This window comes from Physcomitrium patens, chromosome 20 (genome assembly GCF_059467195.1).
Source record: "Physcomitrium patens ecotype Gransden chromosome 20, ASM5946719v1, whole genome shotgun sequence".
In the NCBI taxonomy this organism is placed as follows: domain Eukaryota; kingdom Viridiplantae; phylum Streptophyta; class Bryopsida; order Funariales; family Funariaceae; genus Physcomitrium; species Physcomitrium patens.
In genome coordinates this window covers 9,348,378-9,370,364 of record NC_143429.1, presented here as the reverse complement: position 1 = coordinate 9,370,364, position 21,987 = coordinate 9,348,378, and positions in this window count along the sequence as shown.

Sequence of the window (21,987 nt, the reverse complement as noted above, 5' to 3'; positions counted from 1 at the left end):
ATATTTAACAATACAATCCTTTTACTATACCCACAACAAGTTACAATTTTTTCAAAGCACCATTTTTTCAATGCATGGAACTTTATTATTACAGTAGTGTTGGTCAAGATTCTCATATTCATCATTTTGAAGGAAGGACCAAATAAACAAAACAAAAACAAAAACAAACAAACTAACTAACTAACTAACTAACTAACATGCTTTTAGGGTTTGCATCAGGCCTCCAGTACACTACTTCTGATAGGATTTTTGTGTGTGAGTGCATTCAGATAACACAAACAAAAGAGCCAGAACAAATTCAAGGCCCATGAGGTGTACCACAGAATAGTGGTCTCCACTGTTTGGTAGGTCCTGCAAAGCCAATACGTGATTCCCAAAGCCCTAATTTCACAGCAAAAACATCAAAAACTTTGGAAGACACTTCTTCCTATGACAATTGAGTCTTCTTCTTCCATCAACAACACTGTGTTTTTGACCAATTTAGATCCTTGTTCACACTGCCCCTGTCATGATGGGGTTCTTCATCCATTGCTGAGCAGCAAAGGATTGTGACTGCTTGGACCCCAAGTAGCTCATTGAATGGAAGTAGTCCACATAAAGTCACAGAGTTAGAAAATCAGGACTTCAGTACAAAGTCATGAGGACTAGAGTGAGAGAGTAAAAGGACACAGAAGTAAGTGGGCACCAAGACTCATCCATTCACCCATTCATCCATCCATACATACATACATATATCCCCTCCTTTTTCACTTTGTGTACACCTACAAAGCACATCTCACCTTGTTTGTTCATCTAAAAGTATCATCCCAACCTCGGCTAAACCTACTTCACTCCAAAAGGGATACCATGCAAAAGGGGGAAATGGACAGATTAAGTCAAAGGAAATGAGGAAAGGTGGGATGGGACACTTGACCCAAGTGATGGGTCATTACCTTCTGGGGAAGAATTTAAAAAAAAAAAAAAAAAAAAAAAATTAGGACATTGAAAGGGAGAAAGGAAGTGGGTGTCTGGAAAAGGGAGAGTAGGGTTTGTCCTCAACTGAACCTTGGCCTTGACTGGCAACCAGAATTGATTTGACTCACAGAATACCTTTTCTATTTTGATGGGCTGAGAATGTTGCTCAATTGAAGAAAAAAAAGTATGTCTCCTTGAGAACACCCCTCCTCTAAGGCCCTTAACAAAGGCAGGGGGGGCATACAACCTTGAACACTTTGAATGTAATCCACAACTTGCTCATTTTGAAGGAGAAACTCATTGGTAATGGACTACATACATACATACATATGCATCTATATATGGACTACATACATACATCTGCATATGTATGTGGACTACATACATACATATGCATCTATATATGGACTACATACATACATTTGCATATGTATGTGGACTACACACATACATATGCATCTATATATGGACTACATACATACATTTGCATATGTATATGGACTACGTACATACAAATGGAATGGTACAAGTATGGTGGAGATTAAAGTTGATATAAGTGTTTGGCTAGTTTGAATAAGAGTCATTTCTTCCCCATGTAAAGGACATGGTCATGAGGTGTAGCTGACTCTCATTTATTTATTTACTTATTTATTATTTTTTTTGAACTTTACATGGTGAAAAAGAAGACAAATGAATTATGATAAAAGATTACCTACTTTGAGTTTGTATCATTAATAAGATGCTTATAACAAGTATTGGTCTTTTTGGTCCGTATAACTGTATATATATATATATATATATATATATAAATATTCTATTTTAATATTAAGCAAATATTCAACAGATTGTGTTTTTCATGAGATAATTATTTTATTAAAAATTATATTTTTAGTTATTTTTGATTTGGAGGAAATATATTATATCATTCTAATAGTTTTTATAAAATAAATTACACATACATCTGAAAAAAATTAGTTTTGTAAAGTCAAATACAAAAAACATAGCAACAAAGTCTTTATAAATCTACTTTCTTATAATAAAGAAAATCTTTTTTAATAATCAAACTTTTATAATAATTAATTTCTAATTTTTTTGACTTCATTTTTATTTTTTATTTTTCATGATTAAAAAAAATAGTATGATTTATAATTACCATAACTTTTGTATTATTTTCAAAGAATCGATCAATTGAAATAATATCTAGAACACTTTGAAATAAGATCCTATTAATTTCATATAAAACTAAAGATTTTATTTATAAATTTATAGCAAATATACTGTGCATCAAACTATGCAATATGTAAATCACATTATTTGATATAATTTTAATAATTATGCAATCAATACTAAAACTGAATTGGTTAATTCTTAGAAAAGTTGAAATCAAATAAACTTGCTTTCATGAATATCAAAAAAGATTTTGTTATAAAGCATAACATATGGAACAAACACAAAGTGTAGGGAGTTCTAAAGAGCCAAGGTTTTCAGCCAATTTTAGCTTTATTTCTAAGGAATTCTAGTCTTTGAAGGTAACTCGAAGTTTTGTATACACAAAGCTTAATGTATGTTTGTAAGAATGTTAAAATTCATTCTTCTTAGCTGATATAATATCTTCAAAGTATTAATTTTAATGTTTTAATATAAAGCTCTTTAAAAAAAATTATTTTTTATTTTTTTATTTACAAAAGTATTTTATTGATATTCATCTTTTTTTATTTTTATTTTTATTTTTTAATATATAGTCAATTATATCTTAAATTGATTCGTTGCCACAAACATACATATTTATTTTAATATTTATCTATGTGATTAAATAGAAGTAGGTAAAAGTAAATTTATTTCATAATATTTTCTAGAAAAGCTTCCTAGAAGTTTTTTAAAAGCTTCATAGATGCTACTTTGACTTTATATGTGTTTGTAGTTGATTGATAGGTTAGAAACTTCATTTACAAGTTAATTATGTATTGATAGCTTGAAAAACCTATAAAAAACATGCCTTGCAAGTTAAGTTACATGTCTTGTAAAGTCAACATATTTTGGAGGTCCTATATGACATTGCTAAGTAGCTCCTAGTTAAGAGTATATATAGAGGCAAGATTGAAGCCTTCTTCACTCTTATTACTATCTTTTTAGTCCTTAGTCTTTATTCAAGAATTTCTAGTGTGTTTATCTTTAGCAATAGCCATTATAGTTTAATACTATATGTTAGGGACATAGTTCTTAGAACCTTCTAGAGACAAGTTTCTAGAACCTACTAGAAGCAAGTCTCTGGAACCTTCTAGAAGCTTCTCAGTTGATGGAAGATGCTTGGGAAGCTTCCTAGTTGGTAGAAGATGTTAAGGACATAGTCCTTAAAACCTTTTAGAGACAAGTTTCTAGAACCTTCTACAACTAAGTCTCTGGAACCTTCTAGAAGCTTCTTAGTTCATAGAAGTTGCTTAAGAAGCTTCCTAAATAGAAGTATATATTGGAATCGAGGCTGAAGAGTTCTTCAGTCTCGACAACACATCTCTTGGAGCTTTAGCTCATCTTTCTAGTGTTGTTCTTGTATTCATCTGATTAATCTAGTTCTTACCAGTTCTTCTTGAACTTCTTGTTAGATCTAGAGTCTGAATTTTTGTGTCCGTGATAGTTTGTCAAGACTTCACTCACCTCAGATATCAAAGCTAGTTTCTTCCTCATTACAGTGTGGATTACCCCTCTGCTTGGAAGTATACTAGTATTTTAGAGGTTGCGGATTACCATCCTCTAAACTGATACTTTTTTTGTTACAATATTGGAGTCTTATTCTTCTTCGAAAGAGTAGATTATCCCTTTTCTTTAAGCTCTTAAGGCATTTTAGAGGTTGCGGAGTACCCTCCTCTAAACCAATATTGTCTTCTTGTAGAGTCATTTCTGTCCTTCTCTTAGAATGGCCGGAGGCTAAGACATTAGTATGATGGAAAGTTCGGAGTCCAAGTTGGATGCTATCATGAATGTCCTCGCTACGTTATTGCAAAGAACTGTAGAGATTGAAGGAGTCGTTGCAAGGCTTCATAATAATGGAGCATCTGGGATGGCAAAATTTAGGTTGCACCAGCCTCAAACTTCTATACTTGGAGAAGCAACTTTTCCTCAGATTCGACAAGCACCGCTAGTTCTACAACATAAAGAGCCCCGAGTTAGCCTTCCACATAAGTTGGATGGTACGCGTTCCAAGTTTCGAGGATTTGTCAATCAAATCAGGTCGATAACAGTTTTACAGCCCGAACGCTATCCAATGGAGGAGTCACGTGTTGGGCTTGTTTGAACCTTACTTACAGGACAAGCTCTATCATAGTTTGCTCCTTTGTTTGAAAAACGATCGTCCATACTAAACAACTTTGAAACCTTTTTGGAGGCATTTGCGAAAGTATTTGGTGAACACGACAAGGTTCGATGGGCTACAATAAAGATCCGGTCACTACGACAAAGGATGCGCTCTACATCAGTCTATGCATCGGACTTCAAGCAATTAGCATGCGACATCAATTGGCATAAAGAAGCGTTGATGAGTCAATTCTATTGGAGTTAAAGGGATGAAGTGGAGGATTTGTTGTTAACTCTTCTTAATCCACAAACGCTCAACAAAGCTATTAGCCAAGCTGTGAAGTGCGATAACTGCCTATTTCAATGCCGCCAAGATCAATGTTCAAGACAACATACGGTTCGCCACACCCCAACTATATGAGTAAGCAGCGTGAATTCACATTCAAAGGTAGAAGACATACAAATTGATGCAGTACGTGTCAAATCCCTTACTCTAGAAGAAAAAAGCGGCGTATGGAAGGGATCTATGCTTGTATTGTGGTGAAGAAGGCCACAAAGTTGAAAACTGCCCCAAGAAGTAAAATCGACATATTGTTAGGACTAGAAGCACGTTTGTTCAGCAAAACGAGGATGCTCAGCCACAATAGGAACAATGCGACTGGACAGTGAAATATTGCAACAACAATCAAGTTCCTTTCTTTCCGCTCAATTTGCCCTTTGCTTTACAATCTCTTTGCTTATTGGCCCTCAGAAACTGAGAACCTTAGCATTATTAGATTCAAGAGCATCTGCTTGTTTCTTAGACAAAGAATTTGCGAAGCGTCATAAGATCCTTTTAGTACAAAAATCCAAACCTGATCACGTTGAGGTCATAGATGACTAATCTTTATTCTCAGGTAGTGTCACTCATGAATCAGAACCTATAGAAGTGACATTTAAGGGCCATAGTAGTCATATTATTTTTAATATTATTAGAATCCCATCAAATCTTGTTATTCTTGGTCTTTCTGAGTTGAAAAAGTAAAACCCATCCATAGATTGGAGGTTGAAGAAGATGACCTTTCTCACAAAACCACTCAAGAGCAAGCCTAGTAAAAAACCCCGAATAGAGAAATCCTTATTTATTAAAGCAAGAGCATTTATAAGATTGTCCAAGGGAGGCACATCGTTTGTCATTTATGCGGTTCCAACTACTAGGGAGAAGATCTCGACAGTAAGTATACCGGAGCAATATAAGGATTTTAAAGACGTATTTCAAAAAAAAAATGCCGACATGCTAATGGAAAATCGACCACATGATTACGCCATAGACTTATAGGAAAGAAGACAACCGCCTTTTGGCCCAATCTACAATCTATTGCAGACAGAGTTGGCAGAGTTGCAAAAGTATATCGACAAGAATCTAGCCAAGTACTTCATCCGTCATTCAAAATCGTCAGTTGGAGCACCCATCTTATTTGTGAAGAAGAAAGATGGCTCATTGTGGATGTGCGTGGACTATCGAGGCCTCAACAAGGTAATAAAGAACAATCGTTACCCGTTATCCTTGATTTTTGATCTCTTAGAACAACTTGGACGTGCAAAGATCTTTACAAAAATTGATCTAAGGGGAGCTTACAACCTCGTATGAAATAAGGAAGGAGATGAGTGGAAGATAGCATTCCGTACAAGGTATGGCCATTTTGAGTATAATATCATGCCCTTTGGTCTTATCAATGCTCCAGCGGTCTTTCAACATATAATGAATGATATTTTCTAAGAGCACCTTAATGATTTTGTTGTCATCTATTTGGATGATATTTTGATATTCTCCAAAAACGAGGAAGAGCATGAAAAGCACGTTTCTTTGGTCTTGGAGAAACTAGGCGAGTGACGACTATATGCCAAGTTAGAGAAGTGTTTATTTCACCAAATAGAGATGGAGTTTCTGGGGTTTGTTCCGACTACGGAAGGCTTGAAGATGGACCCCAAGAAGGTGGAAGCAATCGTATCATGGGAGGTTCCGAATATAGTTAGAGACGTAAAATGCTTTCTTGATTTTACCAACTTCTATCGGATCTTCATCAAGAATTACTCTCAAGTTGATACTCCTCTCACTCGGTTGACATGCAAGGATAAGCTGGAATGGGGACCTCTAGCGGAGAAGGTGTTTCAAGACCTGAAGACCACATTTAGTACGGCTCCAATCTTGGTACATTCAGACTTTATAAAGGCTTTTTATTTAGAAACTGATGCTTCGAATTTTGCTTTGAGAGTTGTATTTTTACAAATGGGAGAAGACAAGAAGCTCCATTCAGTTGCATCCTTTCTCGAAAGTTCTCTGCAGCTGAAATCAATTATGAGATCCACGATAAGGAACTTCTTGCTATAGTGGATTCTTTCCAAGAATGGCGTCACTTTCTTGAACGAGTTGCACATCCAGTGACCGTATATACAGATCAAAAGAATTTAGAATATTTCATGTCGGCTCGAGTTCTAAATTGATGTCAAGCTCGGTGGAGTATGTCGCTATCTAGGTTCGATTTTATTATCACTTATCGACCTCGAAAGCAGCAAACACTATCTGATGCCTTATTGAGGAGATCGTATCTTGTACCAAAGGCTGGAGAAGCAGCGTTTGATCAACAATGTACGACGTTATTGAAGCCAAAGAAATTTTGGCCTTGCGCTACTATTGAGCTAATTGATGCTGACTTCCTTAATCAGATACATGCTATAACCATAGAAGATTCAATAGCCATTGATATCAAGCAGCATGCGAATGATGATAAGTCCAAGGTAGAAGGAGAACTTTTATACTTTGAGGAGTAGTTGTATACCCGAAAAGGACCAGCATGACTTCGAGTTCTTCAATATCGCCACGATTTTCCAACTCCAAGACATTTTGGATTCAACAAGATCTTGGAGCTTATTTCTCGAGATTCTTGGTGGTTCCAAATGTGGAAGGATGTGAAAGATTTTGTCCTCTCTTGTGACATTTGTTCAAGATCCAAGAATCCTCAGCATCGCCCTTATGGACTCCTACAGCCATTGTCGATTCTACGTCGACCATGGTCTTCGATTTCCATGGACTTCATCACGGACCTGCCATCATCGAACTCATTTGATAGCATCTTTGTCATGGTAGATCGGCTTACAAAGATGGCGCACTTTGTCCATTGTAAGAAGACATCATCTAGTGAAGTCACAGCAAGGCTCTTTCTCGATAATGTGTATGGATATCATGGACTACCAGATGATATTGTATCTGATCGAGGAACCCAGTTTATATCAAAGTTTTCGAGATCTCTCTTTGAGATACTGAAGGTGGATATCAAGCTTTCTTCAACTTTTCATCCTCAAACTGACAGCCAAACGGAATGGGTGAACCAAGTCTTGGAATAATACTTACGATGCAGCATCAACTATCAGCAAGACGATTGGACCACATATTTGCCGCTAACTGAGTTTGCATATAACAACACCCTCCATGCGTCGACTCAATATACACCATTCTTTTCTAACTATGGGTATCATCTGAAGCTTGATTTATTGAGTCCGTCAACAAATAACAATCCAGCAGCTAAAGGATTTGCAAAACAACTATGAGAGCTTCAAAATATGTTGAAGCTTCAATTACAATCCGCTCAAGAATCCTACAAGGCGTCTGCAGATAGATTTCAGAATCAAGCACCTACTTTCAAAATTGGAGATAAAGCATGGCTTCTTCCACGGAATATCAAGACCAAGTGACCATGTGATAAGTTGGACTATCGAAGATTTGGACCATTTATCATCTAGAAGCAAATCAATCCACTGGCATACCGTTTGGAATTACCAGCTTCTATGAAGGTAGATCCAATCTTTCATGTTTCTTTGTTGGAGCCTTATCGAGAGTCGTCTTTTCTTGGAAGAGTGCAATGTGCACCACTTAGTATTGAGATCGAGAATCACGAGGAATACGAGATTAAAAAGGTGTTGGAATTATGACGAAGGTGGGGCAAGTTGGAGTATCTTTTTCATTAGTACAGCTACGACATTAATGAGCGAACGTGGAAGACAGCTGAAAATCTTGCCAATGCGCCACAAAAAGTAGAGGAGTTTCATCAACAACATCCTCATAAACCTAAGCCGGTTTGACGATAGCTTCTTTTTGAAGCTTGCTCATCCAAGAATATAAGAAAGGAGGAGAGCACCACCAAAATTCGTAGTTGATGTAGTTATTTTCTCTAAGATAAAGTAGAATTTTTTCAATAGCCATAGTTCGGTCTTCTGATATGGATAGCCAAGAGATAGATACTATGCAAGTCAGATTATTTCAACCAACTAGCTCACGAAGGTGACCCCGACATGAAGAACTACCTACACCACGACAACGATAGAGGATACCAAGTAACCGATCATTGGTGATTGTATTCGAGTTCGAGCCTAGTTACGATGGTCAGCTAGAAGGCGTGTTTGCAGGACAATTTTACAATGAGGACACGGAAGTTCATACTTGGTCAAAAGTTGAAGGAGTGGGCCACTACCGTTGGCTTCAAGGGCCGATGAACCACTTGCCTCGTGAATAACAATTGGAGTTCATAGCAGATGTCATGCGACAAATCTTTATTTTCTTGCGTTACTATTGATTAATAATAACATTACTTCTCAGAGACCTCAAAGCTAAAGGAGGGGGTGATGTTAGGGACATAGTCCATAGAACCTTCTAGAGACTTGTTTTTAGAACCTTCTAGAAGCAAGTCTCTGGAACCTTTTAGAAGCTTCCTAGTTGGTAGAAGTTGCTTGAGAAGCTTCCTAAATAGGAGTATATATTGGAATCGAGGCTGAAGAGTTCTTCAATCTCAACAACACATTTCTTGGAGCTCTAGTTCACCTCTCTAGTGTTGTTCTTGTATTCATCTGATTAATCTAGTTCTTGCCAATTCTTCTTGAACTTCTTGTTAGATCTCGAGTTTGTATTTCTGTGTCCGTGACACTATACTATCTTTGAATAACTTTTTAATTCTTTTGAGTGACACAAGAATATATTGAGGATTTCTTTCTTCGAGCTTTATATCCTTGATAGTTTGACATGAATGCTAATTCATTGTTCTTGTCTTGTTTTAGAAGTGAGTGGATTATTCCACTTCTATTGTTATATTTTGAAGGTTACAAAATATCTAATTTTAAATAAATTATTTAGTTTTTTAACATTGATATCTTTATTAAAGTGAGCAGATTATCTATCTTTATAGAAATTTTTATTTGATATTAGAAGTTGCAAATTATCCTCTTCTAATTTGATTTGTGGATTTGTTAAGTTGTTTGAAATGGAAGGAAATATTATAGATGCTTCACTTGGCAAAAGTGAGAATAGATTTACAACTATTGTTAATCTTCAAAAACTTGTCAATACTCTTAGGATAGAAATTTCACGTATCAAGAACACTAACCATGGAAATATTAATCCTATATCTATACAAGAAGTTCAAAGTCTACATCAAAAAGTTGTACAATTGAAGGAAAAAAATAAATCAACCTCACAACTAAATACAAAAACTTTTGCTTCTACAAGTACGACATCGATAAGGATTAGTATGCTCAAGAAGTTTGATGGAACAAGATCAAAATTTCAAGGATTTTTGCAACAAGTCAAGCTCTATGTAAGGTTACATGTCTTCCAATATCTTCATGGATTTACTCAAGTGAGATTTATAGATATACTTCTATCTAGAAGTGCTCTCTTTTGGTTTGTATTTTTAATGAAAAATGATTTAAAACTCTTTTATAATTTGAATTCAATTTTAGAAGTGTTTATAGCCACATTTAAAGAAAAGTGATGAAAAAAGAATAGCATAGACAAAGCTCTTATTTTTACAATAAGAATCACAATTAGCCACCATATATGTTACTAAATTCCAAAATTTCACTTGTGATGTGGATTGAAATGACAAAGCCTTCATCAATCAATTTTGGTATTAATTGAAGGATAACATCAAAGATTTTTTTATTGATAATATTAAAAGAAAAATCTTTAAAATAATTTATTACTTAAGACATTGCATGCAAGAATTGATTTTTAAAAAGTATCAAGAATAAAGACTTGATTGGAGAAGAATAAGAAAAGTAATACTGACAACTTTCAAGTTTTAAAAAACTTATTTATTAGGATTGAAATTAATACAAATTGATATAATACATTTTAAATTCTTCACTAAGCAAGAATGGATTCAATGTTGTCAAGAGAATTTGTGCTTATACTGTTGAGTAGCTAAATACACTACTTAATATTATCCAAAGAAGCAATGTAATGACAAAATAAAGAACACAATTGCTAAAGAAGACAATGTGTTGAAAAATAAGTTTTTTAAGCTATAATAGGGCCTATGTGATTAGAATCATATACAATACCTAGTAAAAGTCCTATTCTCTCTTCAAATATCTTACCTTATTTTATAATAGATATATTTAGGACCTAAAAATTACAAAGTCTTTACATTATTAGATTTTGGAATCTCAGCCTATTCTATAAAAGAAGACTTTGTTAAGAAAGAGGAAATATCTTTACTAAAGAAAATTAAATCCATACATGTAGAAGTCATAGATGGTCATCTATTTTCTTTTATAACATTATTCATCACATTGTTTTTTTAGATATATCACTTTAAGATCATAATAATATAGTAATATTTAATGTGATAAGATTTCCTATCAATTTAGTTATTTTAGAAATATCTTTATTAGTAAAATATAATCTTTAAATAAATTGAATTTTTTATAATTTTAACTTTTTTTTTTAATTTAATCCAAAATTTTGATAGTGAAGTAAGAATAGATAAGTTTAGTATATCCAAACTCTTACTGATAGGTATAAGAGTTTTTATGCATGCAACAAAAGAAAGGCCATTTCTTAAAATATTTGCTACATCCATTTCTAATGGTAGAAAGATATCAAGTAAAATTCCTAGCCAATATTAAGATTTCTATGATATTTTTTAAAATACGAATATAAATATTCTTCTAGAGCATTAATCTTGTGATTGTTTCTTTAATTTATATGAAGGAATTCAACTATCATTTGGATTGATCTACAACTTATTACAAAATGAATTGGCTGGACTAAAGGAATACATTGATAAGAATTTGGCTAAGAACTTCATATGTCACTTGAAATCTCTAACAAGAGCTCTTATTTTATTTGTGAAGAAAAAAGATGGGTATCTATAGATGTGCATAGACTATCAAAGACTATCAAGAATAAGTCTCTCTTACCTTTGATTTCAGGACTTTTTAACAAATTCAATTAAGAAAAGATCTACAAAAAAATAGATCTATAAAGAGCATGCAACTTAGTCTACATTAAAAAAGAAGATCAATAAAATACTACTTTTTAAACTAGTTATGGACATTTCAAATATAATGTCATGTCTTTTGGACTCACAAATATACTAGCTACTTTTTAACATCTCATAAATAATGTCTTTCATGAGTTTCTAGATGATTTTGTTTTTTTTTATTTAGACAACATTCCAAATTTCTCTAAGAATATAAAAAAAACATAAATTTCATATTTTTTGTGTGTTACAAAAACTTAGAGATATAGGATTATATGCAAAGGTAAAAAAGTATGTATTCTACACTACTCAAGTTTATTTCTTAATACACATAATTTTCAATGAAGAATTAATGATGGATCCTAAGAAGGTACAAACTATCATAGATTGTAAGGTCCTTAAAATAGTCAGAGATGTGTAATATTTTTTAAAATTTACCAATTATTATCAAACCTTCATCAAGAACTTTTTTCAAGTTGTGGCTCTTCTTGCACATTTGATATATAAAGTCAAACTTGAGTGGAATAAAGAAGCAAAAATATTATTTATGCACTAATTTTGTATCACATCAATTTTTGTAAGGCATTTTTTATAGAAATAGATGCATCAAACTTTACTATGAGTGTTATTTTATCACAAATGAAAGTAGATGATAAGATCCACTCAGTTTCTTTTTATTATAAGAAAATTTCAGCAATTGATATTAACTAAAAAATCTATGATAAAGAGCTTCTTATAATTGTAGATTCATTTTAAGTATGGTGTCATTATCTAGAAGGTGCTTCAAGTCCAATTATTGTATATATAATTCACAAGAACTTCAAATACTTCATATTGGCACATGTTTTGAATTGTTGCCAAGCACATTAGCATATGTCTTTATTAAGATTTGATTTTAAGATCAACTATAGATCCAAAAAACAACAATATTTATTAAATGCTCTTTTTAAATATTCTTATCTTACATTACAAGAAAAAGATGTAGCTTTTAATTAACAAAGAATGATTCTCTTAAAGCTAAAGCATTTTTATCTCCAAGCAATAAAATCAACATTGATTGCTAATTCACTCTTTATCAAAAAAAATCAATCAAGTATGTCTTTTAATTATTTATTTATGATAATAAGAATAATTCTTCTAAATTTCATAATATTGTGAAATTCAAATTTAAAAATAATATACTCTACTTCAAGGAATGATTATATATTTTAGAAGGCAAAATATGATTATGAGTTCTTCAATCTTTCCATGACTTTCTAACAACCCGAATATTTTACATACAATAAGACTTTGGAGCTAATATTTCATTTTTATTGATGGCCTCAAATATGAAAGTCAATCAAAGACTTTGTACAATTAAGTGATATTTATTCAAGATCCAAAACTCCTTGTCATTGACCTTATAGACTTCTTTAGCCATTATCTATTCCAAAACAACCATAATCTTTTATTTCTATAGATTTTATCATGGATCTTCCAATCTCTAGTTTGTATGATTTTATAATTTTGATAGTCGATTATTTTATCAAGATGACATATTTTGTATTATATATAAAATCTAATACAAGTAAATAAATGACTAAGCTTTTTTTAGATAACATCTATTGCTATCATGGATTGTCTAAAGATATTATATTAGATAGGAGGACTCAATTTATATCAAGATTTTAGAGAATCCTTTTTAAGATATTCATGGTGGATATAATACTCTCTTTGACTTTTCATCCTCAAATCGATGGACAAACAAAACATGTGAATTAAGTTCTACAGCAATATATGAAGTATATCATTAATTATCATCAAGAAGATTGGACAATTATTTTGTAATTAGCAAAGTTAATATACATTTTTCTATTCAATCAACACTTTTTTTTACCAATTATAGTTATTATTCATAATTTTATACTTTTAACTTTTAAAAGTTGATAATCTTATAGTAGAAAATTTAGCAAATTATTTGTCAAACTACATATAATAATGAAGTCACATTTAAAGGAAGCTCAAGAAAGATTAAAGATCAATGTGGATACCTATTGTAAAGAACAACTACAATTCTATGACTATGATAAGATATGACTACTTCATTACAATATCAAGACTACTTGTTCTTGTAATAAGTTGAAATATTATAGGCTTGGATCTTTTCCTATTTTTAAATAAGCCAAGTTTGTTGCTTATTGATTACATCTATTGGTCTCATATTATGTGTTGTCTTGTTTGGAAATGCATCAGGCTCTTAGTTGTGGAAGGTGCGGTTGTGTTTCACAAACATCTAAAAAATCCTAATAGGTTTCATCTATATGAGAAGAATATAATCTAAATTCCGATTGAAAAGTACTAAAAAAACACTCTTCTTAGTAGCCTCAATCACACATAAATCTCAATTATCTTGTTACTTTCATATTTACGCAATTTAGATTTTTCTTATAAGTTCCAATCTTAATTAGTGAGCTTTGACAAGCTGTAACTTCTAATATGACTATTTACTTGATGTAAAATTTTGCATGCAATTTTCAATATAAGTCTTCTATACACCTAAGAATTTTCAGCCCAATTCAACTTATAGATTGTGAAAAAACCTCCAAGAACTGCACTAATGTCAATCGGCCACCAACTTGAAAAGTGAAGCAAAAATCCCAGCAGTGATTTCTCCTTCTCCAATCATTAAATTTGATTCAAAATTGGTGTGCAAATTGATCTTTTAGTCCGTCAACACCATGCCAAATTTCACCTTGATCCAATGAGTAGATCTTTAAATATCACAGAAATCCTACCCAACCTTTAACTGCCAACTTTTGAAACCTCCTTATATTAAAAATTAGATATCTCTAAATTACACCATTAGATTATTACAAAATTTTGTATACACTTAGCACATCTAATAATTCAAACAATTTCAAATTTTGAATCATAGATATTACATCAATTGCATGAACTAGCCAAAATTACTAGCCCTAATTATATTATATAAAATCCAAATCACCAATATAAACCTTGATCTTTAACAATAATTTCTAAGTCTTCAAAAATCCTATCAAAAAAACCCTTGTGACCTTAGAAAGAGCTTCAAGCTAACTCTCAAATTCTAATCTCCGATCTTCAAATGAAACACTAATTTTTCCTAGGCAGTTGTTTTGGTAACCAGAGGTCTGATTTTGACCCTGTCCCACAAATGGTCGACCCCCGGGTATCCATCTAATCTATCCTAAGGATTTTTTAGCCCAATCCTACCTTCAATTTGATCTTAGTATCAATCATACTAATGATTTACCTCTTTTTTCTAATTTTTACAATTTATGGCCTTTCTAAGGTAATAAAAAAGTATTTATATCCTAGAAGATAAAAATACTAACTAACTTTTATCTACTTGCTATTAAGATAAGAAAATAGGCTAAGAAGCTTTCATAAAAGCCTTATTAAAATATTTTGAATTCTTGTTGAACTAATATAATAGAATATTAATTTAAAAATCATTTTTAGTCATATTTTTAGTGACTATATAATCATGTCACAATATGACATCTATCCCCTCTAAACCTGCATATCCTCTGATATGTGCCAATATATAATATATCATTATTCTTTAACCAATGCCAATACTTCCATGTACCTAACATATGCAAGTAAATTGAAAACATCTATCTTTGCATATAATGAAACCATTGGCGAGGTACAAATTTTCAAATGAAAAGACTTGTTTGGAATGTCTCCCACATAGTCACATACATCTTGCTTGTATCTTTTTTCTTGTACTTTTGATTCTAAGCTTTATTTGAGATGTCCATGTAATCTTTAAATCCATTGCCTATGTCTTTATATGTAAAGATTTTTAAATTTTCTACCCTTGAATTCCATACTTAATGATAAATCTTATCTTTTTCAAAATCCAATTGTATCCCCATTACATGTGTATTATCAATGTAACTTTGACCTTGGTCCAAAAGATTATTATTCACAATTAATTTGATTAAATCCATTGACTTGGTACCCTTACCTTTGGTTCCATAATCTTGATTTGTCACATAATCATATGAAACATCTATCATTTCTTTTTGAATGCATCCTTGTAAAACATCATAATCTTGTGTTATTTCAAAGCATTGTATTACTTCATAATATTAAAAAATTCATACCCTTGTGAAACCTCATGCTCTTGAAAATTTTCATAACTCTTGCCATAATTCTTTGTGGTTTCACAATCATATTTAGTACCATAATCTTGTGCAATTTCATAAACCTCCTCATAACAATCATGTAAAAATTCAAAACTTCTTTCATCTAATCTATATGCAATTTTATAGCCATATGTAATTTGACTTTCATCATCACATCCATGCATAATCCTACCACTTCTTAAATCAAAATATTATGAATTCATACAACTTTCATGATTATAGCCTTCAATAGATCCATAATCCATCTTCTGTAAAGCTTCAACTTTAAATTCTTCAACATAATTCAAAGTATTAGGCAAAACATCCTCACCTCCTTCAAATGTAGAAAATGGATTTTTATCACTAAGAAATTTTTCATCCAAATTACCTTCACCAACTTACACAAACTTACTCAATCTAGAATAGCCATAGCTTCCAACCATATTGTCATTAGTTTCCAAATCCTTGATCTTCATATTCCCTTCAAATTTTTAGATACCTTAGCCTTCCATAGTAATAGTTTGAAAAGAATCTTTATTCTCTCCTTCACCACCCTTGGTATAAGATCCAATTTTTTTCATTTGCAAAGAATTGGCTCCTCTATTAAAGTCCCCCACTTGCTCTTCTATTTCTTTTTTTTAAGATTAGTCCCTTGCATTGATAAAGATGATATAGAAGCCAAAGTAGAAGATTTCTTAAGCCATATTGTAATTCCTTTAGTTTGTGCTTTGTGTTGCCTTGTTAAAACAACAACTACTTTGTTCAATTTCTCCCAATTATTGGTACAACCACTCTCTATAGACTTATGTACAAGAAGCATAAAAAGCTTGTTTCTTAAAGCATCATCAAGACCATTTAAAAAATAACTCTATCTTTAAAGCACCCAATGACCATCTCTTTGAAGATGAGAGTTGATAAAATCTTTAGTCAAATTCTTCCAAGAATTCATAAAGATCCATATGCTTGCTTGGTTGCAACTCTATCCAATCCAAAAACTTTCATTTTGTAATCCTATCTTCATCTCCATCAATAAATTCTTCCTTCAAAAGTTCTTGAAATTTTAACCATGTTTCTACATCCCCTCAAAGCAATCTCTTCACTTTTTTATGAAATCCAGATTCAGTAATCAAATGAAAGCTTGATATCATCTTTGCCTCAGGGATTTGGCATGTTTCTATTTCACATGTATAAACTTGTAAAAACTTAGTGATATTGCATCCTTCAAACCTCCTAAATTTATTGATGACTCCTTGCAGTGCCTTTGTGATATCTTTATCAATTCCTTGTAATCTTTATTGTTCGTCTATGAATATACAAAAAGCCTTAAAAAAATCACTAATATTTGGCCCATCCAAAATATTCAACCTATCCAAAGTCCTTAAAGACACATCTTCTATTTTATTCTACAATATTCAAAAATGTCCTTAGAAATGCTCCAATAAATACCTTATGATACTTCAAAATGCTCTAATATGTCTATAAAACCTTATAGTATTTCATGATAATCCAAATATTTCTATTATATTTTAAGATAGTCTTTAAAGCTCTAAGAATTTAAAAGCTCCAATTCATGCATCATCCATAGCTCTTCTATTAATTTTCTTATCTTCTTTTTTCATAGTTCAAATAATCCAAGATAATCAAATACCTTCCACCCCAAGCCTTTTCATGTCAAGTTCACCAAATAAGTCTTAATATGTTAAGTCTTGCTTGAGATTGCTTTAGGCACCTAACTGTGGAAGGTAGAATAGAAATTACAACAACAAAATCCTTATTAGACTATAATAATGCTAAGCAAGCTTTAATCAATTCAAAAAAATCTTAAAGGAATTATAAAGAAACAATAAGAAATCTTAAAGAAATATTAGAATGATCACAAATATGTCTCAAATAAATTTCAATCCAATCTTAATTTAATCCTAATTAAAATCCTATTAGACTTCAATCAAACTTTAGGCCAAAAACTAACTAAATCTTAAACCCTAAACAAACCCTAAATAAAATCTAAAAAAATTTAATTTCTAAATCAACTCTTAACCAAATCCTAATTCTAATTTAAATCCTAATCAAATCCTTAATCCTAAATCAAACCCTAATCAAATCTTAATCAAATTCTAAATCCTAAATCAAATCTTAAGTAAATCCTAAATCTTAAATTAAATCTTAACCAAATCTTAAATCTAAAATCAAATCCTAATCAAATCCTTAATCTTAAATTAAATCCTAATCAAATCTTAAATTCTAAACCAAATCCTAACTAAATCCTAAACCCTAAATCAAATCCTAACCAAATCTTAATAATTCCTATAACAAATTTAAACCTCAATAACCAATCAATGAATCATTAATCTTAACTCAAAATTTTCACACTTCTTAAAAATTAAGTTGAAAACAAGTATAAAAAATTTGAAAGAGATTGAAATTACCAAATAGACGATAACTTCAAAAACATGTAAGTATTGGCTAGCCTCCTTCTCTGACCTTGATGCCAATCTCTTAGACCCAATATCTCTCCTTTTCACCATTCGATTGATCTCAAAATTCTCATATACTTTGGAAAACAAGTCTACTATCCTCAATTATAAATTTGACTTCAATCCAATTAGTAGATTGCATGAAATCTTTAAAATCCTCACTAGATCTAAAATTCTACTTTCTAAGATCTTGACCCATTTAAACCTCAATAATCCTCAATTCAACCATTAAATCAAGTTAAATTTTATAACACATATAAAGTACAACTATGACCATTAATCCACCAAATTTCACTTATAGATCTATTATGGAAATTACAAATTACCCAAAATATCAACCCTATTTTATTTTACAAAAATCCAAGTCATCCAAAACAAACTTGACTTTGTAAAGCTTTTATAAAGTCATTTAAAATTCAAATCACATAAAACTAATGCTCATTGAAACTTTATCTAGTGTGCTATCAAACTCTACTCTTTGATCTACAAAAGAATCCTTAAATCATTGTCAAGGCTTGGTTTTGTACCTCAAAGTCTGATTCTGATCCTAGTTCATAACTAACCCTCTACGGGTATCAATATCTAGTTTTTTTAGATAATTTTTGTTAGAATTTACTCTTAACTTCTTCCTAAAGATACTTATATTATTTTTTTTAATCTATCTTATTTTGCCTTATTTATGGCCTTACAAAGTAAGTAGAAGTCACTTTTCTAAAAAGGTAGCACTATTAGTAAAAGTTTTATTAGCTTCTTATCTTTTATTCATATTTTTTTACTTTATCTTTTTACTTGGCTCTTCTACAATAAGATTCATATTATCATCTTTCACCACACAGTTGTGTTACTATATGACACTAGAGTCTATGAAGATCCATCCCATATTTCATGTATCTCTTCTTGAGCTATATAAGATAACAAATATCTTGAAAAAAAGATGAATGCCACCTCTTCCTATTGAAATGAATAATAATTAAGAATTCAAGGTAGAAGAAGTTTTAAATTCAAGGTGGTGCCAAAATAGGTTAAAATGTCTTTTTTCATTGGTGTAAATATGATATTAGTGAATGAACATGGGAGCTAATAAAAAATCTTGTAAATGCAATAAAAAGAATTAAGATTTTTTATTGATGACATCCATCAAAACCAAGATGAAAAATAACAAATCTTTTCTATAAAAGAAACAAGATCCAAAGAAGATAGCATTCTATCTTCTATTCTTATTTGGTACTTTTGTGCATTTGTGACACTAAGAAGATTGAAAATTAATAACTAACTGATTTAATTCAAGAGCTTTCACTTACTGACTTATTAAAGAAAAAATTACGACTATCACAACCTTCAAGATGACATAATCAAGGTGAAGATCTTCAAGAATTATATGTCCTTCCTCAAATAGATGGCAAGATACAACGTGTTTGGTATCACAACTTTGGAAGAAAATCTCAATATTTGGTGATTTTATTAGAGATCAAAACAATTCCTGACAATTTTCTATATGTTTTATTTGAAAGGAATTACAAAAGTCTCAATAATGATTAAATGACATGGTAGTCTTTCTGCCTTGGTATGAAATACTATTGATTGTTAAGAGAACCTATCAGCCATCTTCAAAGAAAATAAAGATTAGAGTATGTGATAAATATAATTCACCATATCTTAGATTTTTTTAGTATATAATGATTGCTCCTTGTGAAACTTATCTTTAAAAGGCAAGATAATATTATGCACATATATATTTATCCTTATATTTATCTATATGATTAAATAGAAGTACATAAAAGTAGATTTATTTCATAATATTTTTTAGAAAAGCTTCATACAAGTTTCATAGACACTACTTTGATTTTACATGTGTTTGTAGTTGAATGGTAGGTTAGAAACTTAATCAAAAAATTAACCATGTATTAGTAGCTTGTGGAATAAGCTAATTATATAACACACATATAAAAAACTTGTTTTGAAAGTTAAGATATATGATTTGTAAATTCATCATGTTTTGGAGGTCCTATATGACTTTGACATGTAGCTCTTAAATAAGAGTATATATGGAAGCAAGAATGAAACCTTCTTCATTCTTATTAATGTCTTTCTAGTTCTTTGTCTTATTTCAAGACTTTCTAGTCTTTTTGTCTTTAGCAATAGCCATTGTAGTTTAATACTATACCATCTTTGAATGACTTTGTAGTTCTTTTTAGTAACACAAGAGTGTATTGAGGATTTTTTTCTTTGAGTTTTATTTCATTGAAAGTTATAAATAGAAAAAAATAATAATTTTAGGAATTGTTTTAGAAGACGTTTATAATCTTTTGTTTTCAATAGTTTTTGACATTTTAGTATTCATGTTTACTTGAAAGAAAAAATAATAACTTAAAATTCAAGTATCCATTTTTTTTATTAAGTGACTATAATTAGTACAAATTACCAATGATGTTTAAGAATTGATTAGATTATGTCAATCTTTTTTAACTTTTTCTTTTGAAATTTCAATAAAATATAGAAACATATCATAACTTTGTTTTAGTATGCATATTTTATTTCTTACAACAAGTCATAATGGAGATTTTTTTATTTTATTAAATTTTATTTTTTTTAATATTTAATTTTTGATTTTTACAACTGATTTAGATTGATTGGAAAAAATCAAAATTCTTGTATTGGATAGAATTATTCAAATGTATCAGTTTCAAAGACCTTGTGCAAATAATTTTTTTTTTAGACAAATGACATGTCTCTAAATAAGAACTTTAAGCACCTACATTGTCACCTTGGAATTTATATCTTTTATTTTTATATTCAATTTTTAAGATAGTAAACTAAATTGTAAATAAAAAATGCTCTATTCAAATTCTTTGTTAATTATTATTATTATTCTTTTATTAACTAAAATTCTAAGACAATTTTCAGAAGATATAATTCTTGTAACAAGACAAATTTTGTATTTTCTAAAAATTGATTAAATTTCTATAAAATATTATTTTAGCACACAATCTTAAATATTGGTATTCAAAGTTTTTAAAATAAATGATTTTTCGTTTAAATTTTGAAACTTTTCTTTATAAAGAGCAAATTAGGAATACAAAAAATATTATTAACAATACGAATTATTATTATCAAGTAATGGATGTGGATTATAAAAAAAAACATATAAAATTAAACTTTTGACTAAATGAAATAATCATAGTAGAATTTTTAAATTTTTTGATTGTTTACTAGATGTTTTTCTAAAGATTTCATCAATCTTATCTCTAATCTATAGTTGTTTGCAAAATAGATAATTATGTTGTAACTCTTAATTTCTACAATGATGGAGATAATAATTTTTTTATAAATTTTATAAATTTTTAAAGTTAAAATGTAATTAGAATTTTAAAACTTATATATCTTATAATATTTAAATTTTCATTGGATAAACAATATGTCTTTATGACCATTTGCTAGATATTATAAATTTAATTTTTGAAACATTTATTCTTTTATTGTTATGTATGAATATCTAAATATTTGTATGTATATACATAGATGAAATAATAAATGAAAAAACTTGTAAGAAATTTGGAGAAGTTTATTTATTTTCAAAATGTTGGTTGTTGATGCTTTGATACCACAATTTGTTTTTACCACACTCTTTGGATTCAATTATCATTTAAAAAACTTTGTTATTGGACTGCATATGAATTTTTTATTTAAGGATTGAATATGAAAAAATATCTTGATTATGCAAACAAATAAGAATTCAAAAATAAGAATGTAATTCAATTTAAAGATAAATATGACAAAGATGACGAAGATATTTAATTTACAATAGTATTAAGATGAGAAAAA